This window comes from Bos indicus x Bos taurus, chromosome 3 (genome assembly GCF_003369695.1).
Source record: "Bos indicus x Bos taurus breed Angus x Brahman F1 hybrid chromosome 3, Bos_hybrid_MaternalHap_v2.0, whole genome shotgun sequence".
NCBI lineage: Eukaryota > Metazoa > Chordata > Mammalia > Artiodactyla > Bovidae > Bos > Bos indicus x Bos taurus.
The window spans coordinates 95,501,566-95,519,859 of record NC_040078.1 but is presented as its reverse complement, the minus strand read 5'-3'; the positions used below and the strand labels follow the sequence as shown (position 1 = coordinate 95,519,859).

Sequence of the window (18,294 nt, the reverse complement as noted above, 5' to 3'; positions counted from 1 at the left end):
TAGTTTGGAAGAAAATACTGTCTGAGATTTACATTTTAAAAAATACTCTAGCAGTACTATATAATTACAAAAATTGTATAAATCACAAAAAAGAGACTTCAGAATATATCCTTGAGTGAAGAAAAAAAAGTTGTAGAAAGTTTATGCAATATGCTATCAACTATTTAAGATTAACACAAATAGGAGGGCTCAATTGGTAAAGAATCTGCCTGCAATGCAGGAGACCCTGGTTCGATTCTTCGGTCGGGATGATCCACTGCAGAAGGGACAGGCTACCCAGTGTTGTAACCTCATGCATAGCAAACTGCCTGGCACATAAGTAGACCACTCTATTAATATTTGTTAAAAGGATAAATGGATGATTTTTATACAAACACATTTCTCATGCACTGCTCAAGCATTTTAGACACATTAATTCATAACTGTGTCATCATCCTTACAAGATAAAGTATCACTGATGAGAAAACTTAAAACTTAAAGAGATCAAGTCACATATCCAGTTGCTCACCTGTTAATACTTGGTGGCAGAACTAAAATCTAAATCTACAACCAGAAAACTAAAGCATTCAACCTTTCCACTGCTGCTGCTGCCGCTGCTGCTAAGTCACTTCAGTCGTGTCCGACTCTGCGCAACCCCATAGACGGCAGCCCACCAGGCTCCCACGTCCCTGGGATTCTCCAGGCAAGAACACTGGAGTGGGCTGCCTTTCCTTCTCCAATGCATGAAAGTGAAAAATCAAAGTGAAGTCGCTCAGTCGTATCGGACTCTTCATGACCCCATGCACCCTACCAGGCTCCTCCGCCCATGGGATTTTCCAGGCAAGGGTACTGGAGTGGGGTGCCATTGCCTTCTCCGAACCTTCCACTACAATCCTGCAAATTTCATCAAGGTATTAACATTAAAAAAGGAAGGGTATCTGTAGCACAGTCTCAGGAAGGCTTGGGTTGTTCCCCAATTTCCTCAAGAAGAGCAAACTGTCACTTCTTTTTCCTCTTCCAGAGACTGTATCTAGATGCATTCAGGATAGTCCAGTGTTTGACTTACCATCATAGGCTGTCCTACAATACAGCCTCTAACAAAACCAGGACGTCCAGAGGTTCCCTGGTAATTGTTTACCTCTATACTAAGAATTCTGGGAAAGAACAAAAATCTGCCCAGGCAGACTCCAAGGAGTTTGCACTGTGAGACCTACAGTTCTTGGAGGTTGTGTAAAAACAAAAAAACACATCAGCCAGGCCTATGGTAGTTCCATGTGTGCTAAATGTGTCCATGACAGGATCAAGTTCATTCTCCTTATCAAGGAGCAGAAAACCAGTGTGTGAAATATTAAAAGCACAAGTACAGAGTCAGAAAGTGAAATTTAAAAAATGAAACTTTTTTTCAGACTTCCCTGGTGGTCCAGTGGTTAGGGGTCTACCTGCCAATGCAGGGGACTCAGGTTCAATCCCTGCTCTGGGAAGATTCCAGTGTGCCACAACTACTGAGCCCACACGCTGCAACTACTGAAACCCACCAGCCGTAGAGCCCATGCTCCGCAACAAGAGAAGCTACCACAATGAGAAGCCCACAAACCATAACTGGAGAGTAACCCCCAGTCATCAAAATTAGAGAAAGACGACACACAGCAATGGAGACCCAGCACAGACAAAAATAAATTAAAATTAATTAATTTTTTTAAAAGTTAGATCTTCTCCATTTACTTTCAACTACACCAAACGGAATTTTGCTTTTGATGCCACAGGCATATAAATAAGTATACAAAATTAGGCCAATAAAAATCATTTTTTACTCTAAGCTAAATTTCCCCCTAAATAAGTATATGATAATAAAGAGAGTGAACTAATGCTCCTTTCTAGCATCCAGCATCAGTTATTCTTCAGACTTAGCTCACTGGAAAACTGCTTTTCCAAAACTACTGTAATTAGAGCATCAAAGTGAAGTGAAGTCACTCAGTCGTGTCCGACTCTTTGTGACCCCATGGACTGTAGCCTACCAGGCTTCTCTGTCCATGGGATTTTCCAGCCAAGAGTAGTGCAGTGGGTTGCCATCTCCTTCTCCAGGGGATCTTCCCGACCCAGGGATCAAACCCAGGTCTCCCGCATTGCAAGCAGACGCTTTACCCTCTGAGCCATCAGGGAAGCAGAGTATCAAAACAAAACAAAAAATCTGACTGACTTACTTAGCATTTAATCACATTCCATTTTGAAATGTGGGAGAGATAAAGTCAAAAGATGACTTGGATTTTAAGCCGTAAAGGCTTAACGTCCCTTATACATGAAGTCCTAGAAAAACACAATTCTTTCTGTTCTCTTATGATTCTCTGCAACAATCACTTTGCATTTAATTCTACTCTGCCTTATACTACCATTTGCCTCATAATGTTATTAATGAAACTTAGGGAACCTCAAACATATTGCCACTTTTCTGGTAAGTAATATTTACTAAATTTTAGGCATCCTCAGGTTAGAAAATTAAAAAAAGGTTCAGTTCAGTTCAGTTCAGTCGCTCAGTCGTGTCCGACTCTTTGCGACCCCATGAATCACAGCACGCCAGGCCTCCCTGTCCATCACCAACTCCCGGAGTTCACCCAGACTCACGTCCATCAAGTCAGTGATGCCATCCAGCCATCTCATCCTCTGTCGCCCCCTTCTCCTCCTGCCCCCAATCCCTCCCAGCATCAGAGTCTTTTCCAATGAGTCAACTCTTCGCAGGAGGTGGCCAAAGTACTGGAGTTTCAGCTTTAGCATCATTCCTTCCAAAGAAATCCCAGAGCTGATCTCCTTCAGAATGCACAGGTTGGATCTCCTTACAGTCCAAGGGACTCTCAAGAGTCTTCTCCAACACCACAGTTCAAAGGCATCAATTTTTCGGTGGTCAGCCTTCTTCACAGTCCAACTCTCACATCCGTACATGACCACAGGAAAAACCACAGCCTTGACTAGACGAACCTTTGTTGGCAAACTAATGTCTCTGCTTTTTAATATGCTATCTAGGTTGGTCATAACTTTCCTTCCAAAGAGTAAGCGTCTTTTAACTTCATGGCTACAGTCACCATCTGCAGTGATTTTAGAGCCCAAAAAAATCAAGTCTGCCACTGTTTCCACTGTTTCCCCATCTATTTCCCATGAAGTGATAGGACCAGATGCCATGATCTTAGTTTTCTGAATGTTGAGCTTTAAGCCAACTTTTTCACTCTCCACTTTCACTTTCATCAAGAGGCTTTTTCGTTCCTCTTCACTTTCTGTCATAAGGGTGGTGTCATCTGCATATCTGAGGTTATTGATATTTCTCCCAGCAATCTTGATTCCACCTTGTGTTTCTTCCAGTCCAGCGTTTCTCATGATGTGCTCTGCATAGAAGTTAAATAAGCAGGGTGACAATATACAGCCTTGACAGATGACTTTTCCTATTTGGAACCAGTCTGCAGTTCCATGTCCAGTTCTAACTGTTGCTTCCTGACCTGCATATAGGTTTCTCAAGGGGCAGATCAGGTGGTCTGGTATTCCCATCTCTTTCAGAATTTTCCACAGTTTATTGTGATCCACACAGTCAAAGGCTTTGGTTAGAAAGTTTAAAAAAAAAAAAAAAAAAACCCTCTAAAGAAAAGAGCATCCTTTTTGGTAGTCTTACAAGACAGAACTTACACTCAAAAATAACCAGGGGGCAAGGCCTCAGACAACACACCAGGCAGGCTCTAAGGTAAAATAAAAAGGCAAGACACAGACTAGGATAAAATATTCATAATACACGTCTGATGATCCTCAAAGCATTAGGTTGAGGGGCAAAAAAAAAGTCAGACTTAAAAGATTGCATGCTATATGATATTGTTTACATGAAGTTTAATAACACGCAAAACTAATCTACAGTGATAGACGTCAGACCTGTGATTTCCTATGAGGGCATAGGGATTGAATGGATGAGGCCTTGGGGGAACTTTTCTAGAACAAAGAAAATATTCTACATCTTTATTACGATAATGGGATACTACATGGCAATAAAAACTACATATATTCTCACATACGGATGAAATGCAAAAGACTGCATGCTGTATGACTTCATTTATACAAAGATTAAAAAATGGCAAAACTAATTAACCATGATAAAAATCAGAACAGTGGTTCCAGACATCCCTGGTGGTAAAGTGGTTAAGAATTCAACTGTCAATGAAGGAGACCTGGGCTCACCACAACTACTGAGCCAGAGTTCAAGAGCCTGCGAGCCACAGCTAGTGACCCCATGTGCTGCGACTACCAAAGGCCGCAGGCCCACAGTCTGTGCTTTGCAAAAGGAGAAGCCACCACAATGAGAAGCCCCAGCACTGCAACTAGAAGAAAATCCATGTGCAGCAAAGAAGACCCAGAGCAACCAAAACAATAATAAATAAAATATTAAAAAAAAAAAAAAAAGAACAGTGGTTTCCTATGAGGAATGGGGATTGACTGGAATAGAATATAAGGAAAACTTTCTGGAACAATGAAAATACTACGTATTTTCTTATGGTGGTGGTTAAAGGGGTATTGTCCAAGTAAAATGCATTTCAATGAATATGCATTTCACATAAATTAAAAATTTTTTAGTTATAAACAGTAAAATAAAATTTAACTTATCAAAAGAAAAACAGCAGAGTAATCAAATTGTCAAACAGCCAAGACTTAATTTCCCTAATGAATTTCTTCAATACTCTGCCAAAATGTTTTAAGTACCCAGCACAGTTAAGTTTACCACTACTTCTAACTCCTTAGTAAAAAATTAATATATAAATAATTAAAAGACAAAATAAATTTTCAGATAAACAAGAGCTGAGAGCTTCCCACCATCAGATCTTTCTTGGTACAAGAAATAGTTAAATTTTTCATGCTGATGGGAAATGATACCAGAAGAAACTTTTACACCAAGAGTGCCAAAGATGGTAAATATATAATATTTTTTCTCATTTCTTGTATTCTTTAAAAGACAATTAACTTTTTCACTTCCTTGGTGGTACAGTGGATAAGAATCAGCCTGCCTATGCAGGGGGCACTGGTTGGATCCCTGGTCTGGGAAGATTCCACATGCCACAGAGCAACTAAGCCCATGCGCCACAGCTACTGAGCCCATGTGCCACAACTACTGAAGCCCGAGCACCCTGGGGCCCGCTACAACTAATGAGTCTGCATGCCGCCACCACTGAACCCCACATGCCAGAGCCTGTGTTCCGCAGCAAGAGAAGCCACCGCAATGAGAAGCCTGCGCGATGCAATCAAGAGTAGACTCCGCTCGCCGAAACTAAAGAAAGCCTGTGCACAGCAACAAAGACCTGGTACAGCCAAAATAATTAATCAATTAACTTTAAGAAAAAAGATAATTAACTCTTTAAAACAAAAATAATAGCAATGAATTGTGATGTCTTTAACATATGTAGAAGCAACAATATATAAAAATAAAACAAAGGCTGAGAGGAGATAAATCAAAGTATATTCTTTAATTATAAAGTCCTCTCATTATATATACAGTGGTATAATTAAAGTTAGACTGTGCTAATTAAGCTATGTATGTTGTAAACCCCAGAACAACAAGGTGAAAAAAGATGTAGGTGATCTGGCAAAATGGTATCAACTGATCTCAGACTCTATCTAAGTTGCAACCACATTAATGAAAATTTCTTCTGAGTGGTTTCAGGTCAGGAATGGCCATAAGAAAAATACGTGCAAGATTTAGAAAGCAGAAGAGAAGCATCAAGAAAACTACCCTCCAAAAGTCTAGTTATGGCCCAAAGTGTTATTGCAACCCATATACACTGTTACTGATCCACTGGCTCACCTCATGAAGATTCAACAGAGAGAAGGTCCACAATTTCTCCAGGTCTGGATTAATTTTCCTCATGAAAACAGATGCAAAAACCCTTAACAAAACCAAATCCAGGGACATATAGAAAGAATAACACATCATCACTAAGTGGGGTTTCTTCCAGCAATGCAAAAGTGGTTTAACATGAAAGAAGCGAAGGTATCTTTTAACATAAATGACTGTACATTGAAAATCCTCTGCATTCTTTAAAAAGAAAAAGCTTCCAGAGTGATAGATAAATGTTTAAGGTCACAGGATACAAAATATATGACAAAAGTCTATTATTTTCTCAAAAAACTAAATACAGAGCTACTATTTGATCCAGCAATTCTACTTCTGGGTATATACCCAAAAGAACTGAAAGCAGGGATTTGAATAGATTTTTATAGATTTGTGTTCATAGCACAATAAGTCAAAAGATGGAATAACAATAGCACAATAAGTCAAAAGATGGCATCAACTCAAATGTCCACTGACCAATGAATGGATAAACAAGATGTGGTATATACATAACAACAGAATAATACTCAGTCTTAAAAAGGAAGGAAATTCTGACATATGCTACAATAGGGATGAACCATGAGGTCATTATATCAAAATAAGCCAGACACAAAAGGACAAATACTATATGATTCCACCTCTATGAGATACCTAGAATGGTCAAATCCATAGACAGAGAAAGAATGGTGATTGCCAGGGGCTAGAGTGAAAGGAGAATGGAGAGTTAATGTTTAATCAGTATGGCATTTAGTTGGGAAAGATGAAAAAACTCTGGAAAAATGGTAGTGATTGATATGTGCAATAAAGGGCATGTACTTAATGCCACTAAACTGTACACTTAAAAATAGTTAAAAAGGTAAATTTTGTTACACATATTTTAATATACAAAAAGAAAGCGTACACATAGTTTCACACATACAGTGTTTTTTCAGGTAAAACTAATATATATAATATTAGATTCAAAGTACTGGGTTTTCCTAGAGCATGGGGGACAGAGCAGGGGGAAGTGTTGACTAGAAGGAGACTTCTACTTATATTGTTTTCTTAACCTGAATGTCGTTTTCACGGACATATTCATTTTGTGCAAGTTCATGAAACTATACTTTTATGATTTGTGTTCTTTACTATATGAATATTACACCACAATGAAGTTTTATTTTTTGTCTTAGTTAATGACAGACAAATTGTGATTTTGCTGACTGAGGACTGGATCATGCTTCATATCTAGATAGGTTTCAAGAACACATACCAGTCTAGCAAATGAGCCCAATATCTACCTGAATGGGTGGGGGTTTGGGAGAGGATTCATGGATATGTACAGCTGAGTCCCTTCACCGTTCACCTGGAACTATCACCACACTGTTAATCGTCTGTACTCCAATACCACATACAACGTTTATAAGAAAAAAAGTCCAGCATCTATACTACAGTAAACATTTATTGCATGCTACCTGTCTTTGGCACATCGAGTATAATTTTTCTCAAGAGGTGAAAATATTGCTTCTGTTTCAAAAATAGTCTAAAATCAAAGTCAACTTCTACTATTAACAACAGAAGTAAACAGAAAATGAAATCTAACAGTGTAATACGAAAATCTCTAAGTATATAAAGAAAAGAATGTCAAGGACATATATCTGTGTTAAAAAGATTTTTCTACATGTCAAAGTATTTCCAAGGCCCAGATGCTTACTGTCTCAGTTGGATTAAGTCTTTAGAACAAAAATATTATGCATTTAAAAAAAAACTGTTTGGTCAGGTCTTCTAATATTAAAAGCTATAGAGGGCAAGCAAACTGATTAAGTTTTTTTTACTTTGATCAAAACAAGTAGTGATTTTTAACACAGGAAATAATACTCAGTAATACTCTCATACAAAAATATCTAATGTGGTTTTAGAATTAAAACAAAAAAGTTATTTTCATAATTGTAATTTATATGCAGAAAATTAGAAAGAATATGCTTAAAAAGTGCTACTAAGTTCTGGATTGAGTATTAATTTACAAACTTTATCTTGGACATTACACAGTGATACTTGAACATGAATTCTGTGTTTTAGGAGTATACATGAACTAAAAAATTTAGAGTTGATAAACTTCTATGAATTAATATCCTTCCAAAAAGAGAAAAAAATTGATATTTTGTATACTATTTATGGTTCACCTCTTAAAAACAAAACTAGATTATAAGAACTTACATTCTCCTTTATATCCACAAGAGGGAGCAAACATTTAATAAATCATTATAAGAACTGCATTACATACTAATTTTTACATGAGACTTTTAGGAACAATAATCAGAAAAAATAATAAAACTACCAAAAATATTTGAGTGTCTACCACATACCAGCAGAGTCTGCAAAATACAGCAGGTTAAAAGATATAGTCATGATCTCAGATTTCACAGCATATCAGGCAACAAAGTACATCTAGAGACTTGTAAGGTAACACAAATAATACTTAGCTTTTTATAGCATCACTGTAAACTAAAGTTTATAAGTATTCAGTCTGACCAGAAACTACAAATGTGATGAAAAGATTAAATAAGTATCAGTAATACATAGTCTACAACTCTAAGAGGCAAATAACATGCATTATGCAATTTATCATATAAAGAATGCACAACAGGCTACAAAACGCCAGTATCTTTTTACCAAGCAGACTTTGATGATCTAAACTACTTTGTCTTTCCATTAAGCTTAATCAAAATGAAAGCAAATTAACACTGACTTAAGGGAATGCTGGGCCGTAGTTAAGGTACTTCAGGAGAGGCATCTTTGAAATATACTGATTAGTAGTAAAATCATAATGCCAACACTAAAAAGTCTCAATCACAACCTATTAATAACATTTGAATACAATTATTTTTATATGACTTAAAGAACAGGTTTCAAAAGGGCATGATTAATTAGGTAGTAATAATCCAGGAGATCTTCCAATTAGGTATGCCTATATAGAAGCAAAACAAATCTGAATCAACACAGAACCAGCAGGCGGCCTAATGGTTAGGACTTCATGCTTTCACTCTTCCATAGATCCACATCCATCTTTAGGTTGAAGAACTTGCATCAGCATTTCTTATGAAGGCCAGGTCTGCTGGCAATAAACTCTCTCAGGCAATATCTTCTGACAATGTCTTCACTTTCCCTTGCGAAAAATAATTTCACTAAATAAAACTCTATTTTGACTTTTTTTTCAGTATTTAAAGGTATCATTTCATTGTCTCCTATATTCCATAATTTGTGATGAGATGTTAACTAACACTCTTGTCACTGTTCTCTTCATAGAATGTCATTTTTTTTTCCCTCTGACCGTTTTTAAGACTTTTCTCTCTATCTTTCATTTCCAAGAATTACGCTGTAATGTGCCTATCTGTCAGTTTCTTTGTAATAATCCTACTTGGTGTTCTCAACTTAAATATATGTCTTGCACCAAGATCCAACAAAGATACTAAGCGATTTTTCTTTTTTCAGCATAAGGCTAGAATCACTTCAAAAAAGGGGGGAAATAGAAAAATTAAGATAACTATTATTTCGCTATCAATTCATAACAAGTTATAAAATAAATTCTTGAAGAGATGCTGGCCAATGGATCCTCAGTTCAGTTCAGTTCAGTTCAGTCGCTCAGTCGTGTCCAACTCTTTGCGACCCATGAATCTCAGCACGCCAGGCCTCCCTGTCCAGCACAATCTCCCGCAGTTCACTCAGACTCATGTCCATCGAGTTGGTGATGCCATCCAGCCATCTCATCTTCTGTCGTCCCCTTCTGCTCCTGCCCCCAATCCCTCCAAGCATCAGGGTCTTTTCCATTGAGTCAACTCTTCGCATGAGGTGGCCAAAGTACCGCAGTTTCAGCTTTAGCATCATTCCTTCCAAAGAACAACAAGGGTTGATCTCCTTTAGGATGCACTGGTTGGATGTCCTTGCAGTCCAAGGGATTCTCAAGAGTCTTCTCCAACACCACAGTTCAAAAGCATCAATTCTTTGGCACTCAGCTTTCTTCACAGTCCAACTCTCACATCCATACATGACCACAGGAAAAACCACAGCCTTGACTTGATGGACCTTTGTTGGCAAAGTAATGTCTCTGCTTTTCAATATGCTATCTAGGTTAATTATAACTTTTCTTCCAAGGAGTAAGCATCTTTTAATTTCATGACTGCAGTCACCATCTGCAGTGATTTTGGAGCCCAGAAAAAGAAAGTCTGACACTGTTTCCACTGTTTCCCCATCTATTTCCCATGAAGTCATGGGACCAGATGCCATGATCTTCGTTTTCTGAATGTTGAGCTTTAAGCCAATTTTTTCACTCTCCTCTTTCACTTTCATCAAGAGGCTTTTTATTTCCTCTTCACTTTCTGCCATAAGGGTGGTGTCATCTGCATATCTGAGGTTATTGATATTTCTCCCGGCAATCTTGATTCCAGCTTGTGTTTCTTCCAGTCCAGCGTTTCTCATGATGTACTCTGCATATAAGTTAAATAAGCAGGGTGACAATATACAGCCTTGACAGATGACTTTTCCTATTTGGAACCAGTCTGTTATTCCATGTCCAGTTCTAACTGTTGCTTCCTGACCTGCATACAAATTTCTCAAGAGGTAGGTCAGGTGGTCTGGTATTCCCATCTCTTTCAGAATTTTCCACAGTTTATTGTGATCCACACAGTCAAAGGCTTTGGCATAGTCAATACAGCAGAAATAGATGTTTCTCTGGAACTCTCTTGCTTTTTCGATGATCCAGCAGATGTTGGCAATTTGATCTTTGATTCCTCTGCCTTTATAAAACCAGCTTGAACATCTGGAAGTTTATGGTTCACATACTGCTGAAGCCTGGCTTGGAGAATATTGAGCATTACTTTACTAGCATGTGAGATGAGTGCAATTGTGCGGTAGTTTGAGCATTGTTTGGCAGTGCCTTTCTTTGGGATTGGAATGAAAACTGACCTTTTCCAGTCCTGTGGCCACTGCTGACTTTTCCAAATTTGCTCGCATATTGAGTGCAGCAGTTTCACAGCATCATCTTGCAGGATTTGGAATCACTCAACTGGAATTCCATCACCTCCACTGGCTTTGTTCATAGTGATTCTTTCTAAGGCCCACTTGACTTCACATTCCAGGATGTCTGGCTCTAGGTGAGTGATCTTACCATCGTGATCATCTTGGTTGTGAAGATCTTTTTTATACAGTTCCTCTGTGTATTCTTGCCACCTCTTAATATCTTCTGCTTCTGTTAGGTCCATACCATTTCTGTCCTTTATCGAGCCCATCTTTGCATGAAATGTTCCCTTGGTATCTCTAATTTTCTTGAAGAGATCTCTAGTCTTTCCCATTCTGTTGTTTTCCTCTATTTCTTTGCATTGATCGCTGAGGAAGGCTTTCTTATCTCTTCTTGCTTTTCTTTGGAACTCTGCATTCAGATGCTTATATCTTTCCTTTTCTCCTTTGCTTTTCACTTCTCTTCTTTACACAGCTATTTGTAAGGCCTCCCCAGACAGCCATTTTGCTTTTTTGCATTTCTTTTCCATGGGGATGGTCTTGATCCCTGTCTCCTGTACAATGTCACGAACCTCCGTCCATAGTTCATCAGGCACTCTATCAGATCTAGTCCCTTAAATCTATTTCTCAATTCCACTGTAAAATCATAAGGAATTTGACTTATGTCATACCTGAAAGGTCTAGTGGTTTTCCCTACTTTCTTCAATTTAAGTCTGAATTTGGCAATAAGGAGTTCATGATCTGAGCCATAGTCAGCTCCTGGTCTTGTTTTTGCTGACTGTATAGAGCTTCTCCATCTTTGGCTGCAAAGAATATAATCAATCTGATTTTGGGTAACTATTATCATTATGAATAAATGATATCCAAACATTTTTTAACAGATGATTTGACTTGTATGTCAGGAATATAATTATATTTCATAAATATGGATTTCAATAAGGCAACTGACAAAATTTCTCTGCCTTATTCTGAAAGATTAAGTATAGAAATAAAGACTTCCCTGGTGATCCAGTAGTTAAAGACTTCACCTTCCAATGCTGGAGGGTGTAGGTTCGATCCCTGCTTAAGGGGCTGGGATCCCATGTGTCTCACAACCAAAAAATCAATACATAAAACAGAAGTAATATTTGCAACAAACTCAACAGTCTTTAAAAATGGTCCATGTTTTTAAAAATATCTTTTAAAAAAAAGTACAGAAATAAAGATGAATCCTACTAGTCATGCTGAAGCTTTAGAGCATGAATGCCTTCATCTAATTTCAACTTGACTTACTTCTGTTCAATAAACACTGGTACCCTGATATTCAGCAGGCACTGTGGTAGGTACCAGAAATACAAAGGTGAATATGATACAATTCCAAATCTCACGACACTCAAGAGTCTTAACTAACACACTGACATTCATTTACATATACAAAAGACACAAAGCTAAAGTAGCTAATATTCTGATGACAAAATCAGGATCCAAAATCTCATGCATATGCTTCTCATCATACTCTATCTTATTTCAACAATATCAAAACTAGTTAAGTTCAATTTAATACTCAGTGAGAATACACTTTGTGCCAGAAAGGATGCTAATCATTAAAAATACCAAAATGACTAAGATCTAGTTTCTGGCTATAAAGAACTCACAAATTAGTAAGAAAGACAAAGAGATATTTAAAAAGTATGTGAAAGCTGCAATGACAGCTATTATGTATAGGAATAATACATATAGAGGAGGAAGGAATAAGTAAATGTCAGGGAAGACTTCACAGAGATAATGCCTATGCACAAGTCTAAGAGATAAACTGAAGACTGAGACGCAAGCAATTGAGAGAACTGGCAAATTCAAAGTGACATCACATGATAAAAGTTCACAAAAATTACAAGTATCAAAGTATCACTATAGAACAAGTCATTGGGAAAAGTATAGGCTACCTTGGGCCAAATCACAAGGAGCTCTGTTAACCATGTCAATTAAGTTGACTCATCCTATATAAGCAATCAAATAGAGAGTTCAAGAGATGTTAGGAATGAGGCTGCTGCTTTGGGAGTCAATAGCACATACACATGGAGAAGGAAATGGCAACCCACTCCAGTGTTCTTGCCTGGAGAATCCCAGGGACGAGGGAGCCTGGTGGGCTGCCGTCTATGCGGTCGCACAGAGTCGGACACAACTGAAGTAACTTAGCAGCAGCAGCGGCAGCACATACATAAGTGAGTGAAAATCGTTCAGTCATGTCTGACTCTTTGCAACCCCATGGACTATACATTCTCCAGGCCAGAATACTGGAGTGGGTAGCCTTTCCCTTTTCCAGGAGATCTTTCAACCCAGGGATCAAACCCAGTTCTCCCACATTGCAGGCAGATTCTTTACCAGCTGAGCCACCAAGGAAAACCAAGAATACTGGAGTGGGTGTTCTATCCCTTCTCCAGCAGATCTTCCCAACCAAGAATCAAACCGGGGTCTCCTGCATTGAGGGCGAATTCTTTACCAACTGAGCCACCAGGGAAGCCCAGCACATACATAATGGGTAGTTAAAACCAAAGAAAAGATGATTATCCAAAGAGACCATACGTGACCTGGAAGTATGGAATGGAAAAGGGAACAAGGAGAGACCCTTAAGGTATACTGATGTTAATAATTAAGAGAAAGATGGGAGTGGGAGGGAGTGATAGAAGCACTCAGAGTAGGACATAAAATCAATAAAGCCTATTTTTAAACTGAGAAAAACTTGGTAAATCTTTAAATTGGAAGTGGGCTCAGAAACAGGAGCCAGTAGAAAGGGAGCCACAAATCCAAAGGAAATGTAAAGAAAAACTGATGTGGTGCAGATTCCTAGAGATGATTAAGAGCACGTAGAGGGATGGCAGTTGAAGTTTAATGATAAACTCCCAAGCTCCTCCTTTGAAGTGTGCCATTAACAAGTAAACAACATATCCAGAAAAAGCAACCAAGTGATAAGACTGGTGGAAAGACCTGGAAAATTAGGGCTCAGATAATAAGAGTTAACAGTGACATAGCTGCCTTCAGGTGGTGGGAAAATACATCCTGTAAGGGTCTAAAGTAAATCAGTACATCCTGGAATGCGAAGTCAAGTGGGCTTTAGGAAGCATCACTACGAACAAAGCTAGTGGAAGTGATGGAATTCCAGTTGAGCTATTTCAAATCCTAAAAGATGATGCTGTGAAAGTGCTGCACTCCATATGCCAGCAAATTTGGAAAACTCAGTAGTGGCCACAGGACTGGAAAAGGTCAGTTTTCATTCTAATCCCAAAGAAAGGCAATGCCAAAGAATGCTCAAACTACCGCACAACTGCACTCATCTCACACGCTAGTAAAGTGATGCTTAAAATTCTCCAAGCCAGGCTTCAGCAATATGTGAACCGTGAACTTCCTGATGTTCAAGGTGGTTTTAGAAAAGGCAGAGGAACCAGAGATCAAATTGCCAACATCCGCTGGATCATGGAAAAAGCAAGAGAGTTCCAGAAAAACATCTATTTCTGCTTTATTGACTATGCCAAAGCCTCTGACTGTGTGGATCACAATACACTGTGGAAAATTCTGAAAGAGATGGGAATACCAGACCACCTGACCTGCCTCTTGAGAAACCTATATGCAGGTCAGGAAGCAACAGTTAGAACTGGACATGGAACAACAGACTGGTTCCAAATAGGAAAAGTCATCTGTCAAGGCTGTATATTGTCACCCTGCTTATTTAACTTATATGCAGAGTACATCATGAGAAACTTGGCTGGAAGAAGCACAAGCTGGAATCAAGATTGCCAGGAGAAATATCAATAACCTCAGATATGTAGATGACACCACCCTTATGACAGAAAGTGAAGAACTAAAGAGCCTCTTCATGAAAGTGAAAGAGGAGAGTGAAAAAGTTGGCTTAAAGCTCAACATTCAGAAAACGAAGACCATGGCATCCAGTCCCATCATTCATGATAAACAAATGGGGTAACAGTGGAAACAGTGGCTGACTTTATTTTTGGGGGGCTCCAAAATCACTGCAGATGGTGACTGCAGCCATGAAATTAAAAGATGCTTATTCTTTGGAAGGAATAAGCTTGCTCCTTAAGAAAAGTTATGACCAACCTAGACAGCATATTAAAAAGCAGAAACATTACTTTACCAACAAAGATCCATCCAGTCAAAGCTATGGTTTTTCCAGACGTCATGTATGGATGTAAGAGTTGGACTATATAGAAAGCTGAGTACCAAAGAATTGATGCTTTTGAACTGTGGTGTTGGAGAAGCCTCTTAAAAGAGTCCCTTGGACTGCAAGGAGATCAAACCAGTCCATCCTAAAGGCGATCAGTCCTAAGTGTTCATTGGAAGGACTGATGTTGAAGCTGAAACTCCAATACTTTGGCCACCTGATGCGAAGAGCTGACCCATTTGAAAAGACCCTGATGCTGGGTAATATTGAAGGCAGGAGGAGAAGGTGAGGACAGAGGATGAGATGGTTGGATGGCATCACCGATTCAATGGACATGAGTTTGAATAAACTCCGGGAGTTGGCATGCTGCGGTTCGTGAGGTTGCAAAGAGTCAGACACGACTGAGCAACTGAACTGAACTGAACTGAAACTTTTATTAGCTATCTTAGTTGCATTATGAAGTAGTGATCTCCCAATTACTAGTACAATGCCTGGCACAGAGCAGGTATTCAGTTTTGTCAAGTGAGTGAAAATATTCATGAAGACAGTTTCAGGTAATATATTTTTTTGGTATTCTTCATATCCTCACATCACAATATATGAAATGTAATAAGAACTGAAGATTCTATTCATTAATCCAGGACTATCACTAATATCACCAAAACTCCATGATACTCCGATCTCTTTTAATTCACTCATCTGACCACAATAACAACCAGAAGAGACATATCAATATTTCTGAGGAAAGGTCTTGTTGGGCAGGATCAGAGCATCCTATCTGGGATAAGTGAAAAAAACAGCCTAAATACATGACTCTATAGTTTTATACTTTTCCATGGGTGACAAACAGCCGCTGCAACTGTGAGATGTGGCCTGGCCAGCAGGGAATTCCTTGAGAGTATCTTCATGAAGGTATCCTAAAAACTCAGGACTGCACATGGAACTGAGTCCTAGGGCCAGCTATGTATGTTACCACTGCCCTTTAATCAAAGGATGACTCTACATCCATGTTAAATCAGTTTACCTTCAGGATCCATCCCCTGGAAATGCCAAGGCTCTTCTTTAATCTCTCGTCTCTCTCTCTGTCTCTCTCAAACACACATACATGCACACACATGAACATAAAGCACAGATTAAAAAAAAAAGTAAAGACATAAAAATCCTCTGTTAGACATGCCAGGAAAGTATGTGGTTGTTTCTTGGCATATTAATATTTTTATCTTGGCAAATTAAATTACTCCTGGATTATGGACAGGATTTATGATCCAACAAAATCTTTAATCTTAGCAATAAAACATACTTTATTATGTCACAATCTACATTTTAACTTTACATACTCTTCATGCCTGCTTAAGTGGGAAGACTAATAGCTTAAGCAGTATTTCTCTGATCTTAAAACAAATCCACATTAAACATATTTCATGAGGCCAGCATTACCCTGATAGCAAAACCAGGCAAGGACATCACTCACAAAAAAATTGCAGGCCAACATCACTGATGAACACAGATGCAAAAATTCTTAATAAAATATAAGCAAACCAAATTCAACAATATATAGATAGGATTATATACCAGGACAGAGAGGAATTTATTCCAGAGTTGCAAGGATGGTTCAATATCTGCCAATTAGTCAATGTATACACCACATTAATATAACAAAGGGGGGGGGGGCGAATCAAATGATCACCTCAATAGATATAGAAAAGGCATCTGATAAAATTCAACATCCATTTATAATAAAAACTCTCAATAAAGTGGGTATAGGATGAATGTACCCCAACATAATAGAGGCTACATATAACAAACCTGCAGTTAATATCACACTTAACAGTGAAAAGCTAAAGCTATAAGGAACAAGACAAAGATGCCTATTACTGCAATTTTATTTAACACAGTGTTGGAAATCCTAGCCATGCCACAGCAATTTGACAATAAAAAGACATAAAAGGAATTCAAATTGGAAAGGAAGAAGTAAAACTGTCATTATTTGCAGATGACATGATATTATATATAGGAAATCCTAAGGACCCTGCCAAAATATTACTAGAACTAATAAATAAATCCAGTAGCCATAGGATACAAAATTAATATATAGAAATTTGTTGCATTTATATACATTAACAATGAATTACTATAAGGATAAATTAAGACAATAATTCCATTTACAACTGCATCAAAAAGAATAAAATGCCTAGGAAAAAATATTACCAAGAGAGGTGAAAGACCTGTACACTGAAACCTATAAGACAATGATGAAAGAAATTGAAGAGAACACAAATAAATGAAATTCCATGCTCATGGATTGGAAGAATATTGTTAAAATGTCCATACTACCTAAAGCAATCTACAGATTCAATGTAATATCTATCAAAATTACAATGGAATATTTTATAGAACTAGAACAAATAATTATAAAATTTGTATAGAACACAAAAGATCCTATTTAGCCATAATCTTAAGAAAGAATGAAATTAGAGGTATCATGCTCCTTGATTTCAAACTACATTACAAGCTATATAGTATGGTACTCACACAAAACAGATTCAGAGCTCAATGGAACAAAATTGAGAACCTGTAAATAAACCTACAGATAAATGGTCAATTAATTTATGACAAAGAAGGAAAGAACATACAATGGAGAATGGATAGTATCTTTAATAAATTGTGCTGGGAAAACTGGACAGTCACATGCAAAAGAATCAAACTAGACCACTATGTGGGTTTTTCTGATGGCTTAGTTGGTAAAGAATCCGTCTGCAATGCAGGAGACCCCAGTTCGATTCCTGGGTTGGGAAGATCCGCTGGAGAAGGGATAGGCTACCCACTCCAATATTCTTGGGCTTCCCTGGTGGCTCAGCTGGTAAAGAATCCGCCTGCAATGTGGGAGACCTGAGTTCAATCCCTGGGTTGGGAAGAACCCCTGGAAAAGGGAAAGGCTACCCACTCCAGTATTCTGGCCTGGAGAATTCCACAGACTGTATAGTCCATGGGGTCACAAAGAGTCCGACAGGACTAGCGATTTTCACTTTCACTTTCAGACCACTATCCACACCATACATAAAAATCAACTCAAAATGGAGTAAAGACATGAATGTAAGACCTGAAACCATAAAATTCCTAGAAGAAAACATAGGTTTTAACATTACTGATAGCAGTCTAGCAATGTCTTTATGGATGAGTTCAAAGGCAAGGGAAACAAAAGCAAAAATAACAAATGGGACTACAGCAAGCTAAAAAGCTTCTGCACAGCAAAGGAAACCATCAAAATGAAAAGGTAGCCTACTGAATGGGAGAAGATATTTGTGAATCATATCTGATAAGAGGT

General features: G+C 38.2%; 1 protein-coding gene and 1 pseudogene across 2 annotated transcripts in view; one reads left to right on the top strand and one right to left on the bottom strand.

The window, feature by feature from the left end:
* FAF1 (Fas associated factor 1) overlaps nt 1–18,294 on the bottom strand; it is a 499,974-nt gene that overhangs the window by 463,667 nt on the left and 18,013 nt on the right. The window lies entirely within an intron of this gene.
* LOC113882482 lies at nt 845–5,617 on the top strand (annotated as a pseudogene).